The 19,674-nt window shown below is 42.9% G+C and overlaps 1 protein-coding gene across 29 annotated transcripts in view; it reads left to right on the forward strand.

Moving 5' to 3' along the window:
• The first annotated feature begins 13,115 nt into the window (after window positions 1-13,115).
• NCOA1 (nuclear receptor coactivator 1) overlaps window positions 13,116-19,674 on the forward strand; it is a 219,274-nt gene continuing 212,715 nt past the window's right edge. For 4 of the 29 annotated variants that reach the window (XM_069582761.1, XM_069582769.1, XM_069582742.1 and 1 more), the window contains exon 1: window positions 13,425-13,845. The gene's annotated coding sequence lies outside the window, so the exon portion shown is untranslated. Of the gene's footprint in view, window positions 13,302-13,424; window positions 13,846-14,016; window positions 14,375-19,674 lie in introns of those variants that run through there. The other 25 variants (XM_069582759.1, XM_069582766.1, XM_069582741.1 and 22 more) reach the window with 13 other exon arrangements.

Here is a 19,674-nt window from a genome sequence, read left to right on the forward strand (position 1 = left end):
CCACATGTTGCGGGGCGGCCACAACTACCGAAGTCCGAGCACTGCAACTAGAGAAAGCCCTCCCACAGTAACAAACAGCCCGTGTGCTGCAATGGCATATATGATTTGCTCTTCCTTCTGTATTTGAATTCTAAAAGAAGATTGCTCAAATAAGTAACAATTACGTCCTTTGATTTGATAACCTCTTTTGTGGATTTCCCTGGTGGCTCAGACAGTAAAGAGTCGGCCTGCAATGAGGGAGACCAGGGTTCAATCCCTGGGTTGGGAAGATCCCCTGGAGAAGGAATGGCAACCCACTCCAGTATTCTTGCCTGGAGAATTCCATGGACAGAGGAGCATAGGCTACAGTCCATGGGGTCACACAGAGTTGGACACGACTGAGTGACTTAACACTTTCACTTCACTTTGAGGATTTGAGTTCAAGGAAAGACTCTGAAAATGAGAGAGAGGAGAAAACATCCCAAATTTGCAATGATAGAGAATGGTGAAATCAATACAATTGAATACTATACAACCCTTAAGCTTGAGATGTCTATAAGAAATAATGAACCTAAAATAGTTTATTCACTGATTACATGTCTGACTACTGATTAAGAATATGTGAATTTTTATACACTGATAGTATGCTCTGTATCATTAATCTGTGTCTAGCTCAAAGCTTTGCTCATAGTAGATGATTAGTTAATATTTATTGAAAGAATGAAGGGACCAGAAGTAAATTTAGAGGAATGCTTAGAATTTATATTCATCAGATTTCTTTTACTGTAAAGCTACTTTGGGCTTCCCAGGTGGCTCAGTGGTAAAGAATCTGCCTGCCAATACAGGAGACACAGATAGGGGTTCGATTCCTGGGTCAGGGAAGATTCCTTGGAGTAGGAAATGACAACCCACCCCGTTATTCTTGCCCAAAAAATTCCAAGGACAGAGGAGCCTGGCTGGCTACAGTCCATGGGGTCGCAAAGAGTCAGACATAACTGAGAGACTAAGCGACTGAACAGGCACGCATGCATGCACACAAAGCTACTTGAATGCATAACAAAAGATTCTAAAGAGAAGATTATCTTTTCAGTTTTATGTATATGAAAGGAAAAGAGGGAAACAGCAAAATGTTAACAGTAGTGGAGTCTGAATTGTGAGCTATTGGTAATTTCTATTTTCATTTATCAACTTCTCTGGAAGCTCTTGATTTTCTACAGTAATCATAATCATGGAGAAACAATTTGTTGAAAGAATCATCTTGAAGTGCCGAGTTACAAACCCAAAGGTATGAATCTCTGTTGTTGAAATTGTAGGCACTGGTAAGTTTGAGGGTGAGGGTTTGTCTGGCATCTCTTGAAACGCATAACACAGGCTACCACCAATCCAGTCCTTCTGCATATGCAGCTGACATTAGTATTAAGACTTCAAAAGTAAACAGCACGGGTTCCCTGGTGGTCTGGGGGTTAAGAATCCACCTGGCAATGCAGGGGACACTGGTTCCATCTCTGTTCTGGAAAGATTTCACATGCTCCGGGGCAACCAAGCCTGTGGGCCACAACAGCTGAGATCACACTCTAAAGCCTGCAAGGTCTAGAGCGCATGCTCCACAAAACAAGAGAAGCCACTGCAAAGAGAGTAGCCCGTGCCCTGCGACTAGAGAGTAGGCCCTGCTCGCCGCAACTAGAGAAAGACTGTGCGCCACAACAAAGACGCAGTGCAGGCAAAAATAAGTAAATGAAAGCAAGAAGCAGCCACTACAGCAAGTCTGATTGAAGTCCACATATGTTATGCAGGTATGCCTGTGTTGTACATCATTAGCGCTTGTCTGAGATATTGTCATCCCAGAAGGGTACAAAGAAAGCATCAGTTGCAGTGTGCTTTTAATAGTGTGAAATGATAAATAACCAAAATATTCATCATAGAGAATATAACCTTCCAAATTCTGACATGAAAACCAAAGATATTCTATGGTTCCTTCATCTTTTAGCTACAATGAATATACATAGATAATGTCCACCTTAAGAGAAATAGGACAGTTATTGAGACTAAAAGGTGTGAAGCGGTCATTCAGGAAAGGAAGATTGTTTTTTAAAAATGATCACATCTACATTGCCTTTGGGTCTGGACACGCAGGGACTGCTTATGTCACTGGAGAATTCACTACCAAGCATAAAGCATGTTGCTACGTAGTTAGCTATGACAAGTGAATTAACTGAATTAACTGACATAGGACATAAAAATATTTTAGAAAATAACTACTGTGTAATGTACAAGAATAGAGTTATAGTAACTAATCAACAAGACTTGGAAAAAAGATCAGAAATCCTGTTATTTGCTAATAGAACACTATGACATAGTAAGTTATTTATTTGACTTAAAAAATCAATTAGAAGAAGTAAAATTATTACTCTTTGCAGATGACATGATTTTACACCTAGAAAACTCTAATGACTCCATCAAAAATCTTTCAGAATAAAAAAAATTCAGTAAAGTTGCAAGGTGCAAAATCAATATACAGAAACTGGTTGCATTTTAATGCACTAACAACAAACAATCAAAAATGGAAATTAAGAAAAAAATCCCATTTATGATTACATCAAAAAGAATAAAATACCTCAGAATAGGGCTTCCCTGGTGACTCAGATGGTAAAGAATCCATCTACAATGCAGGAGACTTGGGTTTGATCCCTGGGTTGGGAAGATCCCTTGGAGGAGGGGATGGCAACCTACTCCAGTATTCTTGCCTGGAAAATCCTCATGGACAGAGAAGCTTGGTGGGCTACAGTCCATGGGGTCACAAACAGATGGACACGACTGAGCAACTAAGCATAGAATTATAAATAAATATAATACAGAATTTTAAAAAATACCTAGGAATAAGTTAATTAAGGAGGAAAAAGACCTATACACTGAAAACTATTGATGAGAGAAATTGAAAAAGACACAAATGGAAAGCTATTCCATCCTCACAGATTAGAAGAATTAATATTGTTAAAATGTCCATTCTACTCAAAGCAATCTACAGATTTCATTCAATCTCTATGAAAATTATAATGACATTTTTCACAAAAGCAGAACAAACAATTCCAACATTTTTATGGAACCACAACAGACAGGGAATAGTCAAAGCAATCTAGAGAAAGAAGAACAAAGCTGGTGGCATCATACTTCCTGATTTCAAGCTATATTACAAGGCTACAGTAATCAAAATAATACGGTGTTGGCATAAAAACAGACACATAGATCAATGGATCAAAATAAAGAGCCCAGAAATTACACCTATGCATGCTGCTGCTGCTGCTGCTGCTGCTAAGTTGCTTCAGTCATGTCCGACTCTGTGTGACCCCATAGATGGCACCCCCAATTCATTTTTGATAAAGGAGGCAAAAATAGCCAATGGGGTAAGGATAGTCTTTTTAATAAATGGTACTGAAAAAACTGGACAGTAAATGTAAAAGAATGACACTGGATTACTATCTTACACCATATGTAAAAATTGACTCAGAAAGGATTAAAGGCTTGAATATAAGACTTGAAACCATAAAACTCCTAGGAGAAAACATAGCCAATAAACTCCTTGGCATTGGTACTGGTGATTATTTTTTGAATCTGACTCCAAAAGCAAATGCAACAAAAGCAAAAATAAGCAAATAGGATTATATCAAAAGAAAAAAGCTTCTGCATAGCAAAAAGAAGATGAAGAAGTGAAGTGAAAGTCACTCAGTTGTGTCTGACTCTTTGCAATCCCATGGACTATACAGTTCATGGAATTCTCCAGGCAGAATACTGGAGTGGGTAGCTTTTCCCTTCTCCAGGGGATCTTCCCAACCCAGGGATCAGACCCAGGTCTCCTGCATTGAAGGTGGATTCTTTACCAGTTGAGCCACAAAGGAAGCCCAAGAACACTGGAGTGGGTAACCTATTCCTTCTCCTGAGGATCTTCCTGACCCAGGGATCAAACCGGGGTTTCCTGCATTGCGGGAAGATTCTTTACCAACTGAGCTATCAGGGAAAAATATTTCCAAATCATATATCCAATAAGGAGTGAATATCCAAAATCTATAAAGAACTCGGACAACTCAGTAGCAAAAAAACACAAACAATCTGATTTAAAAATGGGCAGAGGATCGGAATAAATACTTTTTCGAAGAAGGCATGATGATGGCTAACAAGCACATGAAAAGATGCTCAGCATCACTAATCATCAAGAAAATGCAAATCAGAACTACAAGAAGATATCACCTCACACCTATCAGAATGTTTGTCATAAAATAGAAGTAACAAGTGTTGGAGAAGATGTTGAGAAAAGGGATCCCTTGTGTCCTACTGGCAGGAATGTGAATTGGTACAGCTACTGTGAAAATAATATAGACGGTCCTCAAAAAATTAAAACTAGAACTACCATATGATCTAGTAATTCCACTATTAGGCACTTATTTGAAATTCAGTTCAGTCACTCAATCGTGTCATACTCTTTGCGACCCCATGAATCGCAGAACGCCAGGCCTCCCTGTTCATCACCATCTCCCGGAGTTCACTCAGACTCATGTCCATCGAGTCCGTGATGCCATCCAGCCATCTCATCCTCGGTCGTCCCCTTTTCCTCCTGCCCCCAATCCCTCCCAGCATCAGAGTTTTTTCCAATGAGTCAACTCTTCTCATGAGGTGGCCAAAGTACTGGAGTTTCAGTTTTAGCATCATTCCTTCCAAAGAAATCCCAGGGCTGATCTCCTTCAGAATGGACTGGTTGGATCTCCTTGCAGTCCAAGGGACTCTCAAGAGTCTTCTCTTATTTGAAGAAGAAAACAAACATACTAATTTGAAAAGATGTAAGCTCCTCCATGTTCTTTGAAGCATTATTTACAATAGCCGAGGTTTGGAAAGAGTCAGGGCTTCTGTGGTGGCTCAGTCAGTAAAGAATCCTCCCGCAATGCAGGAGACCACATACAATGCCGGAGACCCAGGTTTGACCCTTGGGTCCGGAAGATCCTCTGGAGAAGGAAATGGCAACCCATTCCAGTGTTTTTGCCTGGGAAATCCCATGCACAGAGGAGCCTGGTGGGCTACAGCCCATGCGGTCACAAAAAGCAAACACAACTTAGTGACTACACCACCACCACCACCGAAACAACCTAGAGAGGTCCCTGGTGATCCAGTGGTTAGGACGCAGTGCTTTCACTGCAGTAGCCCAGGTCCAATACCTTGTTGAAGAACTAAACTGCAAGTCGTGTGGCATAAGCATAAATAAATAAATAAACTCTAAGTGTCCTTTGATGGATACATGGATAAAGAAGTGGGATGGGCTGGAGGAAGCACAAGCTGGAATTAAGATTGCTGGGAGAAATATAAATAACCTCAGATATGCAGATGACACCACCCTTGTGGCAGAAAGTGAAGAACTAAAGAGCCTCTTGATGAACGTGAAAGAGGAGAGTGAAAAAGTTGGCTAAAGCTCAACATTTAGAAAACTAAGATCATGGCATCCAGTCCCATCACTCCATGGCAAATAGATGGGGAAACAGCGGAAACAGTGTCAGACTTTATTTTTGGGGGTTCCAAAATCGCGGCAGATGGTGATTGCAGCTATGAAATTAAAAGACTCTTACTCCTTGGAAGGAAAATTATGACCAATCTAGACAGCATATTAAAAAGCAGAGACATTACTTTGCCAGCAAATGTCCATCTAGTCAAAGCAATAGTGTTCCCAGTAGTCATGTATGGATGTGAGAGTTGGACTATAAAGAAAGCTGAGCGCAGAAGAATTGATGCTTTTGAACTGTGATGTTGGAGAAGACTCTTGAGAGTTCCTTGGACTGCAAGGAGATCCAACCAGTCCATCCTAAAGGAGATCAGTCCTGGGTCTCCTTTGGAAGGACTGACGTTGAAGCTGAAACTCCAATACTTTGGCCACCCGATGCAAACAGCTGAGTCATTTGAAAAGACCATGATGCTGGGAAAGATTAAGGGCAGGAGGAGAAGGGGACGACAGAAGATGAGATGGTTGGATGGTGTCACCGACTCAAAGGACATGGGTTTGGGTGGACTCCGGGAGTTGGTGATGGACAGGGAGGCCTGGCGTTCTGCGATTCATGGGGTCGCAAAGAGTCGGACATGACTGAGTGACTGAACTGAACTGAACTGATACATAAATATATATATCCACATATACACACACAATGGAATACTCAGCCATTAAAAAAATTATTGCCATTTGTGACTACACGGATGAACTTGAGGGTATCATGCAAAGTGAAATAAGTCAGACATAAGAAAATAAAAATACAGTGTGATTTCACTTATATGTGGAATCTAAAAAACAGAGCAAGCAAAAAACAAAACAAAATCAAACTCACAGATACAGTGACAAAATTGGTGGTTGCAGAGGGGATGGGGGTTAGAAGGTGGGCAAAATGGGTGAAGGGATTAAGAGATACAAACTTCCAAGTGTAGAATATATAAGTCATGGCGATGTAATGTATCATGTAGTTGAATATAGTCAATATTATTGTGTTGCACATCTGAAAGTTGCTAAGATAATAAATCTTAAAAGTTCTCATCAGAAGGAAAAAATATGTAACTTTACTTGGTGATGGATGGTACGTAGACTTACTATGGTGATCATTTTGTAATCTATACAAATATCAAATCATTACGTGGTATACCTGAAACAAATATAATGATGCAGTTTAAAAAAATCAACTACCTGAGCAAAAAGTTTTGTCACCAAAATAACAAATTAGAGAGTATCAGAACTGAAAGAAACTCCAAGAAACAATTCAAAAATCAGTATTAGTCGGGCGTAAAATCATTCAATTTGTTTAACAACAGCTAATTTAACAAATAATATTTCAAAGTATTTTTTAAAACTTTATTTGTTTGTTTATTTTTGACTGCACTGGGTCTTTATTGCTGTGTGCTGGCTTTCTCTAGTTGCCATGAGCAGAGGCTGCTCTTTGTTGCAGAGCGCAGGTTTCTCTTTGAGGTGGCTTTTCTTGTTGGAGAACACAGGCTCTAGGGTGCACGGGCTTCATTAGTTGCAGCATGAGGGCTCAGTAGTTGCAGCTCACGGGCTCTAGTGCACAGGATTCACAGTTGTGGTGAACAGGCTTTGTTGCCCAGCAGCATGTGGGATCTTCCCGGACCAGAGATCAAACCCACGTCCCCTGCACTGGCAGATTTTTAACCACTATACCATCAGGAAAGTCCCTTTGCAAACTATTAAAAAGAAACTTTTAAGATACTCCAAATGAAACCCTATATTTATGTAATATCTACTTCTACTTAATACCACATAGTAGGATATGGTTGGATGGCATCACTGACTCAATGGACATGAGTCTGAGCAGCCTTCGGGAGATGGTGAAGGACAGGGAGGTCTGGTGTGCTGCAGTCCATGGGGTCACACAGAGTAGGACACAAGTGAGCGACTGAACAACAAGAGATGGTAACTCTTCTCAGAGTTTAGATGCAATTTAAATAAGACAGTGTTTTTATAGGTTCAGAGTAAAGCATGGCTGTGTATAAAGGGGTCAACATCCAGTCTGGACTGCAAGGTGGACCCAGGGTATACTATTGATTTGGAAACAATAAAGTTAAGATAGATGTAGAATTTTCACCCAGACACCTCTTTACTGAAAACTCTACTTCTGGGTTTTAAATCGAGGCCACATTTCTGTCAAAGAGGCCTTAGATTTTCCAGACAAAAGACAGATGCATCATTTTTATTGATATAATTATGAACACCAAAGTTTCTGATATTTATGATTGTGGAGAATAAGATTTCTCAGTGAGTCGGTGAGTAGTCACTCGAAGAAGGCAGCTATTATGGCACTTTACAGCTGCAGTGTGTCCTTAGGGGACACTGCATCCTGTCGACTGTGCAGCTGGCTTTATCTGGGCCTATTCTTCCAGCTTGATGGAAGAATCAGGCAGATTTTTACCTTCTTAGTTTGAGCCTAATTTTTACTTTTTCATGGGCAATCCTAAGTGCTGAACACTAAACTAAGCGCTTTGCATATATTATTTCGTTCAGTCTTTGCAATAATCCTTTTCTAGCATCCTATTTTACAGATGAGGACACTGAGGCTTGGAGATGTTAAGGGAATTTGTTCAGGGTCACACTACTAGTCAGTGACATGGCTATTTCAAAACTGAGTCTGCCTAATTCTAAACCTAGCTTTCTTAATATCCATAAACCAAGCAAATGTAGAAGTAAAAGACTTTTCAGAAGAAAACTGACAAAATCCTTTTGTGGGGAATTCTTTTGTGGCAGGCTCATGCAAGGTAGACAAGTTTGGAACGGTTTTCCTGGAGGTCAGTTTATCAAATATATAATTAAAAAAATAAAAAGATTAAACATGTACATTTAGAGATAGCAATAAATCTTCTAAGAATTTAACCTAAGAAAATGATCTTCAAGCCCTGGATCAGAGCATGTATTAGAATTTTAGCATTATTTATGAAAACAAACACATAAACAAGAAAACAAATACAATGTAAACACTTCCCACCAAAGGATTGGTTAATTAAATTGCTAAAGAGACACACAAGGCAAGAGTATTCAGCCTCTTTAATGATTAAAATGTATTATATAATAAAAGACAGCAGAAGGACTCCCTGGTTGTCTAGTGGTTAAGACTCTGCCTTCTAATGCAGGGGGCACAGTTTCGATTCCTGGTGGGGGAGTGAAGATCCCACATGCTGTGTGGTGCAGCCAATAAATAAATGAATTTATTTTAAAAAATACAGCAGATTATCTATGAGGATGTATAGTGTGTTATGTAAAATCAAATACCATACTGTATTTATATTTGCAAATACACTTAGTCCATATGTGAAAAGGTGTCCATTATGTTTTTTTTCTGGCAGAAAAGAGTTTGTTTGTTTTACCTCTTTATAGTTTTTTGTATTGTTTGGTTATTTTATGAATCAAAACAGAAAGAAAACTATTTAAAAAAAACAGTGTTGATGTTAAATCAGTTCTTGTCTCAGCAACTGGAGTGATTTCATGTACAGTAGCCAGATGTTTTATACAACTAGGAATCTATTGTGCCTTGGAGAAAATTCAACAGGTATATTATAGACCCTGGTCACGTAACTATCATGTTTCTGTTCCATCGAAGGATTAATATTAAAATATGAGGTTAGTCTAGGACCTGACTAAAACCAGACCTGCTGCTGTTGCTGCTGCTAAGTTGCTTCAGTCGTGTCTGACTCTTAGCGACCCCATGGACTGCAGCCTACCAGGCTCCTCCATCCATGGGATTTTCCAGGCAAGAGTACTGGATTGGGGTGCCATTGCCTTCTCCAAAACCAGACCTACCTGGGCTATAAAAGTTAAAATGTTGTCTTATATTTTCATTAAAAAAAAAAAAATCTCTTTAGGACTTCCCTGGTGGTCCAGTGGTTGAGAATCCATCTGCCAGTCTAGGGTACATGGGTTCAATCCCTGGTCCAGGAAAATTCCACATCCCAACTAAGCCCATGGGCCACAACTACTGAGCCTGCTTGCCTAGAACCTGTGCTCCGCAACAAGAAAGCTACTGTAGTAAGAAGCCCGTATACCACAACAAAGAGTAGCTCCCCACTTGTCACAACTACAGAAAGCCCGTTCAGCAGTGAAGACTCAGTGCAGTCAAAAATAAGTAAAAATTATAAAAAAGACATAAGAAAAAAAACCTCTTCAAAACACTTGAATTGCAGTCAGCCCTATTTGTTGATTGGCATTGTACTTTGGGAGTCAAAGAACGTTTTCTTAAATAGCTAAAGTAAATGGATTTCAAAGAAGCTGTGTGGGGTTCAGGAAGTAAATCTGACAAATCTTTTGCCTCTGTATTAATGGTTCCTGGGGGTAGGGTGTTGGTTGGAATTAAAGAAATAGGCCTGTTTAGGAAATGTAGATGGAGCCAGAGAGGTGTTGAAAATAAGAAGAGACCAACTGGGAAACATAAAAGTGGCTTATGAGCACATGAAAAGATGCTCAACATCACTAGTCATTGTTGCTGCTGCTGCTAAGTTGCTTCAGTCGTGTCCAACTCTGTGCGACCCCATAGACGGCCTCCCACCAGGCTCCCCCGTCCCTGGGATTCTCCAGGCAAGAACACTGGAGTGGGTTCCCATTTCCTTCTCCAATGCATGAAAGTGAAAAGTGAAAGTGAAGTCGCTCAGTCATGTCCGACTCTTCGCGACCCCATGGACTGTAGCCTACCAGGCTCCTCCATCCACGGGATTCTCCAGGCAAGAATACTGGAGTGGGTTGCCATTGCCTTCTCCGTCACTAGTCATTAGGGAAATACAAATCAAAACTACAGTGAGATACCACCTTATACTCATTAGGATGGCTACTATTAAAAAAATGGAAAACAATTAGTGTTGTCGAGGATGTGGAGAAATTGGAAAACTTGTGCATTGTTGTGGGACTGTCACATGGTATAGTTGCTGTGGAAAACAGTATGGAGCTTTCTCAAAGAGTTAAACATAGAATTACTGTATGACCCAGATAGTCCATGTCTGGGTATATACCCAAAAGAACCAAAAGCAGGATCTCAAAATGATATCTGTATATCTATGCTCAGAGCAGCATTATTTACACTAGTTAAAAAGTAGAAGCAACCCAAGTGTCCATTGACTGATGAATGGATAAGCAAAATGTGATACGTACATACAATAGAATATTATTTAGCCTTAAAAAAGGAGGAAATTCTGCAATATACTACATGGATGAATTTTGAGGAAGGCTTCCCAGGTGGCGCTAGCAGTAAAGAACCCACCTGCCAATGCGGGTTCAATCCTGGGTCAGGAAGATACACTGGGGGCAGAAATGGCAACCCACTCCAGTATTCTTGCCTGAAGAATCCCATGGACAGAGGAGCCTGGAGGGCTACAGTCCATATGTAGAGTCGAACATAACTGAAGCGACCTAGCACATACTGAGTGAAATGAGCCAGTCCCCAAAGGAAAAATACTGCCTTATTCACTTATTTGAGGTACTTAGAGTAGTCAAAATCATAAAGACAAAATATTGACTTGGCCAAAAAGTTTCTTTAGGTTTTTCTGTAAGATGTTATGGAAAAACCTGAATGAACTTTTGGGCCAACCCAATAGAATGGTGGTTGCTAGGGACAGGAGAAAGAGAGAATGAGGAGTTAGTGTTTTATAAGTGAAGATATTCAGTTTTACAAGATGAAAAAAGTTATGGGGATGGTGCTGATAGCTGCCCAACAATGTGAATATATTTAACACACTGAACAACATATTTAATAATGGTTAAGGTAATAGATTTTATGTTATGTGATCTTCGACACAATAAAAAAGAAAAAGTGGGTTATAACTGTTTTGGCAAGTGATTAAGAATGTAGAGGAAAGAGAAGAAAGTCAAAGGATCTTACTTATGAAGGAATGTCACCCTAGAAAAGTCCTATCTTTAGTGTCCATGGACAGCAAGACAAATAATATGTTAAGTTTCATTCATCATCCAACAAAATCTCAGCACTGCCTTTCCTGAGGATGTTTAAAAGCTAAGATACGGCAGAGTGGGTGGGATGGGGGGCAGGGGCTGGGAAAAGGAAATGCAGGTGTTTTTAACAATTAAAGCAGTGGAAACAAAACCAAGTCAATCTAAGTGAGAGGAGAGGTGGGGGAAAAAATTCAAACCTTAAAGATATCAACATTATATGGGTCTGTGGAAAAGCAGCAGCAAAGAAGAGTGCTAGTGAAGGACTAGCACTGTTTCTGAACTGCCTGTTCAGAAAACAGGCAAAGAGAGAGAATAGTGTAGAGGATAGGGAGGGGAGGAGAATAGAGTTCCCAAACGGAGGACTTTGCAGTATCAAGCAAGGCCCTATAATGGGGGTGGTGGTGGGGAGGGGCACTGAATCTGGATCTGGCAATGTGCAGTAAGAGTAGCCCCGCCAGGAGACAGGATTACCTACACAAGCGGTGCCTTTGTAGACTTCACACAGTTTGGATTGGACCAGACTGGGAGGTATGTCCTACACAAGCAGATTAACCTGGCGAATAAGAGATACATAGCTCTGGGTATTTTCAGCGATTATTGCGGACTCTGCAGGTGGCGAGATGTTCTGCAAAACCAGGTGAGAGCAAGAACTAATGAAATACACCTAGAGCTCCAGGAATAAGAATGAAATGAGTCTAAGATGAATGTGGGGTGTGGGCTAAAGGTTCCTTTACGAGCAGGATCCGATCGAGGGCACGGCAGCGAATGATCGCAGGATGGAGTGCCTCTGGAAGGAATGGCTCACTGACTCAGAGAGGTGTCGAGGAGGTTGGTGTTTTCAATGCAAAGTCAGATTTCAGTTAGGAGAAGGGGTGTGAAGGTCTTAAGGATTTCTAGAGGTTGCTTTTACTGAGAGAGAAACAGCAGAAAACGCTGGGAGACAGCAACAGCAGGACTGGATTGAGGGAGGTGCCGACAGCTACCTGGAAACAGGAGTGCAGGAAAGGATAGCTGCTTTACAAAGCACCTCCGCAGCCAGCGACTCATTCATTCTAGGGACAACCCGAGGAAAGAAATAGGTATTACATCCCAGCCTCTGGAAGTGAGGGGTGCTTTCACGTGATAAGGCGATCACTGCTCATAAAGCCTGTTCAGCCCCTGTTTGATTTCTCCAGTGACAAGGAACACTCTACTTTGGGAAGTAGCACTTCTATTATAAAATTTTTAAAAAGCGAATCGAAAAGAAAAAAGGTGTAGACCCCCTTTGCGGGGAAAGCTCTGTCAATGACAGACATTTTGGGTAATTCATGGAATTGCACAGCCAGACGCTCCAGTCACATTTTTTTTTCCATCTGTAAAACGAAGGGAGCAGATGATCTTTCTTTTCCCTTATCTAATAGCCTGTGAAATCATCCAGGCAACCAACTCCCAATTTTTCAGAATATAAAACGAGGCCCTCGGAGGTGGCTCGCTCGAGGTAATACAAGAAATCAGCGGAGGGACAGGCCAGACCCGACTCCTCCCGGGTCTATCCCGCGCCCCTCGCCGCTCCGCACCTTCCCGGACGGGATTGGGCCAGCCGGAGGCTGCAGGCCGGGCGGCCTAGCTGAAAGCACCCTGGGGTTCGAGGCGGCTTCCCGGCAGCAGTCAAAGGAACGCCCCGAGGGGAGGGGGAAGAGTTAGGGCCTCCTTTCCCACACTTCGTTAGGACGCGGGCCGGGGCGGGACCGCGGCAGCTCTCCCTCGGGCCTGCGGCCGGCAGGGGGCGCGGGGCGGCTCCTCGGTCCGCCGCCCCGCGGCGCGGGAACTGGCTGCCCCGGGCGCGCCGTCGGAGCTCGCGGGCGCCGGGTCGCTGAGACTCCGCCAGGTTGAGGGTTCAGGGGCAGCGCGCCGGGCGGGGCGGCAGGCGGCGGGCGGCGGGCGGCGGGCGGCGGGCGGCAGGGCGGGGCGGGGCGGCCGGGAGCCGGCGGGGCGGGGCGGGGCGGGGCGCGAAGGGGGCGGGGCCGCGAGCAGGGGGCGGCGGCGGCGGCGGCGGCAGCCGAGGAGGAGGAGGAGGAGGAGGAGGAGGAGAACATGGCGGCCGCGGAGAGCGGCTGAAATGCCTGTTCTTCAGGCCAGGAGAGCGGGAGTCTGACGCGATTCTCGAAGCCTTCTCCTTAGACGGCCGGACCGCGGCCTCCAGCGCCTCGGCCGCCCTGTTCCCTGTTGCTCCGTCCAGCGGAGCCTGTGTCGGGTCCGTTCTGCATCCCCCCTGAGGGGGGACCCCCTGGCTCCGGAGGAGGGGGCCGGAGAGCCGCGGCGGCGGCGGCGGCGGGCTCCCGGCCCGAGCAGCGGCGGAGGCCGCGGCGGCGCCGCCACGGTCGCGGGCGAGCGCGGCGCCCGTCAGCGCGGCCCAGAGGCGGCGGCGGCAGGTGAGTGGCGGACGGCGGGCGCCGAGCCTCCCGGTGGGTGCAGCTGTCACGAGCCGCGCGGCCGCTGAGGCCCTAGGGGGCGGGAGCAGCTGGCGCCCCCTCCGCCCCCCGCTCTCCTTTCTCTCCGCTCTTCCCCCCTCCCACTTTCCCCGAGTTCTCCCTCGGCCTCGCGCGGCTGGAGGGGGCGGAGGTCGCAGCTGTCACGGGCACCAGCTGGGGGCTGCGTCGCGGAGGGAAACTGCTGCAGCAGCGACTTTGGCTTGCCCGTGTTTCCCAGTTGCCCTAGTTAGCGCGGACCGGGCGAGCATCCGCGGAGGGTGCGCGAGGCTCGCGGCTGCCGGCGCGGCGTGGGGAGCGGCGCCCCGAGCCCGCGGGCGCTCCCCGCCGCCGCCGCCGAGAGGGGGAGCCGGAAGTCGGCGCGGGCGCCCCTCGGCCCGGGCGAGCGCGGTGACCTTGGCAAGCCGGGTAACCTCTCCGAGTCTTCGCTTGCCGGGACTGCGAAATGGGGATGACCGTGGCGAGCGTTCGCGTAAGCCTCAGCCTTCGACGGCGCTTCTGTTTTACCCCCCGCGCACTTGCTTTTCCCGTCTCCAGACAGAGGGATTTCGAAGGCAGAAATGGGATGGATAAGGGAGATTTTTTTCCTGTTGTGTCTAGGGTTTGGTCCCCATCGTCAGATTCCGCTGAAAGGACGTAGGAAGTGGGGAGTAGGGGGGCAAACACGTCGGCTGGACGACTGAGGGGTGGGATGGGTTAATGGTCAGCTCGACTGAACTCGAGCCTTTCCCTAGTCGCTTGGAAGAGTAATGGGAGAAACCGGACACCAGGATTCCCGCTCTTACTACCCAGCTATGTTGTTTTTTGTTTGTTTGTTTGTTTTTGAAGCAGTCACTCCCATGGGCTGTAGACACTGCCTCAGTTGACGGTGTTAGAGGGAGACGGAGGGTTTGACAATAAAGCCTGTGTGTGTGGCAAGGACAGTCCGTGCTGCTGTGGCTGCAGAGTTTGGTGGGGAGGAAAACTTTAAGCTGGAGGATCTTTTAGCTTTTCAGACTTGACTTTCTTCGTTCACTGTAGGCGTTGAAGAGGCAGGTGTCCTTGTGGAGAAGGTGACTTTTTTATTTTGTTTTGTGATGGTGAATTTTTAATGTCGAGTATGATGGTGGTGAATGAAGGGTTCTTGAGTGAATTGCAGTCCCGGCACCCTCTGTTGATGCCAAGAGTAATCTCTGTGGCGATGATTTGTGAGGGCTGAGGCTTACACTTCAGTGATTAAGAAATCTTCAAGTGTCTGTGTAAAACATTGCTGCGGTGCAGCCTAGATTATACTCTACAGCTGAAGGGATGGATTTCAGGGGTTAAATTTGAGGTTTGTCTTCAATTCTGGAATTGGTTGAAGGTTAGTCTCAAAAAAAAAAAAAAAAAGTTGGCCAAAGGGGCCTCTCAGCTTGTTTCACAGAAGCTGTGATGTAGTAGGAAGGGGGTCAGATTTCTTCATGTTGAGAATAATGTGAAAAGAAAGTATTTGCTTGGGTCTTTTGGCTCCTGAACTAGAAATAGTTTTGGGTTAAAGGTAGCAGTGGGATTTGATTTAGCCTAATAAATGGGCATTCCTTGAACTATTTGTTGTAAACTACATGCAACTGCAAATGTTTCTTTTATATCTCCTGTACTTTGTGGGTCTAATTTGGTTTTGTGAACTAGGTTTGGAAATGGTTTCCCTCTATTTCTTATTCAGAATTTGTGCTTTGGAAACAATGGATCAAAAAGGGGGCCTGAATAGGGAATATATGGTTTGGAGAGAAAAAGCAGGGGTGCTGCTTATAAGAACAGGCATTCCGTTTGATTTTTGTAGACGTTTTGCACAGATAATTTATTTCATTTAGTTAACTCACGATGAAGTTTGGTTTTTAAGGTGCAAAATTTGAATTTTACATAGTTTATAGTTAATCTTTTCTTCATTTCTTTCTGAGAAAATCTGTAGGATTGTATCTTTTAAATTGCTTTTTGTGTGGTTTAAGCCAAGGGAGTATTTTAGATCTGCATTTTTGGGTAAGTGGTTTTATTGAAAAAAAAGTGCTTGATGGGACTAATGGTGATTGTTCCATTTAAACTGGGATTATATAGACAATGCATTTTCCTCCCTCTTTCTGCCAACATTTGTTTTTCTTTCTCCTTCAATTCCAGGGTTTCATTTCTAGAAATCTGGGCTGGAAACAGAAGCAGCAGTTTGTATAATCCCAAGAACTTGCTTATGCCAGGAAGCTTTAAGGGTAGCATGAAGTGGGTGTGGTACAAAGATACTGCCAATATTTAAGACAGTGTAACTGTTGAGGGAGTCTGGGGTCAACTTTAATTTTTGTTGAATTTCCTGTTGTCTTTGTATGTGTTAATCTTTTGGTGGGCAGAGGATTGGGTTGCTCTGGTGCTGACTGGTACATATTGTGAAAGCACTCACAGATTTTCATGCTTCTACTCTATAGGAAAGAGTGGTAAACACGCTTAAATAGTTTAAAGATGTTCCCAGGATGGAATGTTCTCTTCATGTACTCTTGATCCTGCTAATCCACTGATCAGTGTTTATCAGGACTAAATGTTGAGTAAGTGATGAGGGCGGCATAGAGGTGCTGAAAGCTGGAGAGGGGAAGAAAGGGATATTGGGCATTCTTTGAAAATCTTTTCTCTTTTGGACTATATATCACAGTATGATTTATAATTCTTTTTAAAGAACATCTCTGTTGTCATCAATTTCACATACCTTCTTTTAGGTATTACCTTCATTCCTCACTTTAGCTTGTCTTTATTGCCCTATCCCCCAGGGATTCCACATTGTTTGAATATGTTACATATCTTTTGGGGTTGGTTGGTCTTAAACCATATGGCCTAAAATAGCTTTCATTTTAGGGCAAGTATGGGAGGTCAACATAGGCACACACCACTGAATAGAATCTTCTAAGTCATCGGGTAGAGGAAATCCCAAGATGCTCATTATTCCTTTGATTTTCACTTTCTACCTGTGATAATCAGGGTTTCTCAGGGGGCCATCAGCTACTTTTCTTGCAGAGGTCTGGAAACATGTGGTGGGCTCCTTTTTACATTACCTCCAATTATTGGTGCAAAAGAGTGTGGGACTGGGTTAAGTACATGTGTTTCAGGAGTTCAGTAGCAGAGCACTGTATTTAGTTTGGGCTGCAGAACCATACAGATTTCTCCCCACCTCATATAGCTTTCCTAAAAGTGGGACAGACTAGACTTTAGGAAAGGACTTCTTTAGTGCTTTTCTTCCAGGTTAACCAGTAGCTTAGCTCTTGGTTATTAGTCACTAAGGATGGACTGTGTGGTCTCTGACCTTTTTTCTTAACATCAGAGATGAGGTCTAGTCAATTCAAACCTTCCTTTCTCTCTTTTTTGTTTTAGTCAGATTTTGTGCCTCTCACCATATGGAGTCAAAGGTCATAAAATAGCCTAATAGCAACTGTGTGCCTTTATTGGTTGCTTAGTTTAAGGAAGAGGTGCAGATTTTTTCCTTTAATTTTAGATGATGTTTTGTGGGTGCATCATATTTGGATTAATGTACCAATGATTATTTTATATTTCTGCAAGATACTTGGTTGAAAAAGAAGAATTATTATAAAACGCTGATTCCAACATTTAAGTCCAATTCTTGAAATGCAAGTAGAGTGGGTTGTTGTATATCTGTGTGTCCTCCTCCATTTCCCCATCTGCAACACGGTACTGCTGAGGCTCCTTGAAATGACAGACTTTTAGAAAAGCTTAATATAGTTGTCATACTTAGAAGGTGAAGCTGCAATCACTGGAGGAGTTGTAGAAGACTTCAGATTAATCAGTCTAGTCACCCTCATCTTAGATATAGTTGATCTAATCTCTCCCCAGTCTTTCCAGGAGGCTCTGAATGGTAAAGAATTCGCCTGCAATGCAGGAGACACCAGTTCAATCCCTGGGTTGGGAAGATCCCCTGGAGAAGGAAATGGCAACCCCCTCCAGTATTCCTGCCTTGGGAAATCCCATGGACAGAGAGGCCTGGAGGACTGCAGTCCATGGGGTCGCAAAGAGTCAGACTGGACTCAGTGACTAAACAGCAGTCTCTCCCCATGTATATGTTTCAGTGTGGAGGGTGGGGAAGTTGGGCTTTATTGGTAAGTACTGGACATGAGCATCAGGAGAGCATAGGCCAGATCGATAACACTAGGTGCCAGTACAGAGGTGAAATACACCTATTAACAGGTCCAGAATTCTGATGACACTGAATTATCCAATGTTTCCAGAATGGTGCTTGATTTTTGCCTTGTAATTTTGCCTGGCTTGTAAGTTTGAGGCAATTTTTAAGCTTCTTTTGAGAATGGATGTTTGACTTCAGACAGGGGATGATGTCCTGGCCCTTCTACTTAGTGGATGTAACCTTGTGCTAGTTATTTAACCGCTGTAAACCTCAGATTTTCATGCTTAAAATCGGAATAATGTACTTAAGCTCATATTGTTGTGGTCTTTAAATTAATTTATATTAAATAAGAAGATAATATAGTAAGACTTTATTCTACATTCCATATCCTAAACACACCACTATCTAATCCATTATCAGATTATTTGATTCTTTTTTTTTTTACAATTTCTTGGATTTCTCTATTTATTTCTGCCTCTACAGTCTGGTCCTGTCATTTTGCATATACAGTAGTTAGCGTCACATGAACTCTGTGAGCCTTTATCGTTAAAGGAATTTCTTCATCGTTAAATGAGCACGTTGGTTTGAGTTCACGTTTTTTTCTTGTGCTGAAATTCTGTGATTTGTAGATTTATAACTGTTTGCCTGCATGCATTTGTCTGACTAATTCATCCTACATATAAATGATGAAAAAATTCTTTGCTGAAATATTTTTTTATATTATTGTTTTTAATGGACACTCTGTGGACAAATTTATCAAATGTGAATCATTTAAACTGTTCTAATACTTCTCATTCCAGTACATTTATTGCAGATGGTGTATGTAGAAATGCTGTAAAGCGCTATACAAGAAAGTATTATAATCACTTGTAGATATCTTGCTTCTTTGATTTTACGTGTTTCGTTTCTTTATTTAAAGTGTTTCCTTTATCTTTTGATCTTCAAAAACAGTCAAAGCCGGTACGTTCTCTCGAAAGCTTGATTTTTATCGCACTCCTTTAGCATCAATTACTCAGTTTGTTCTATAAATAAATTTCTTTCTTCCTTTCCTCCTTTATTTATTTATTTATTTGAAAGAGTTTCTCTTATTAGTGTTTGTTGAATGGGTTTTCCTAATTAGATTAGAAAATCCTTGGGATAGCATGAACCACAAGATTTAGAGCAAAGAGGCCTTAATGGTAATTTGGAAAACCTTGTTAATAATGTTATAGATGAGAAAACTAAGGCCAGACAAATATGTTAATTTTCATGAGTAAGTAACATAATGTCTTTACTTGGGCAGGAACCCAGGTATTCAGCTCCCAGTCTTCTTAATGAGAGTTACTCTTTGTGTTTGGAAGTTATTACAAACAGATTTAAAATTTTAAGAATTTTAGTAAGATTTTGAGTAATGTGTAAGGTAGGAGGAAAGGAGTATTTTTGTTTTTTGGCCAAAAGTTAGCTGTCAGATATTATAATAAGGTATTAAACAGAAATTAATTAAGGCTGCTCTCTCAAAAAGCACGGAAGTGCCTGGGGAGAAATATATGCTTTTCTTGTATGGCCCTCACCCTTTAAAGCCAGTAAATATTTATTGAGGACTGTCTCTGAGACACATTGAGACACACTGTACCCAGGTATCAGGCTTGCTCTACATGTTACATTTTAGA

This window comes from Ovis canadensis, chromosome 3, assembly GCF_042477335.2.
Source record: "Ovis canadensis isolate MfBH-ARS-UI-01 breed Bighorn chromosome 3, ARS-UI_OviCan_v2, whole genome shotgun sequence".
Lineage (NCBI taxonomy): Eukaryota > Metazoa > Chordata > Mammalia > Artiodactyla > Bovidae > Ovis > Ovis canadensis.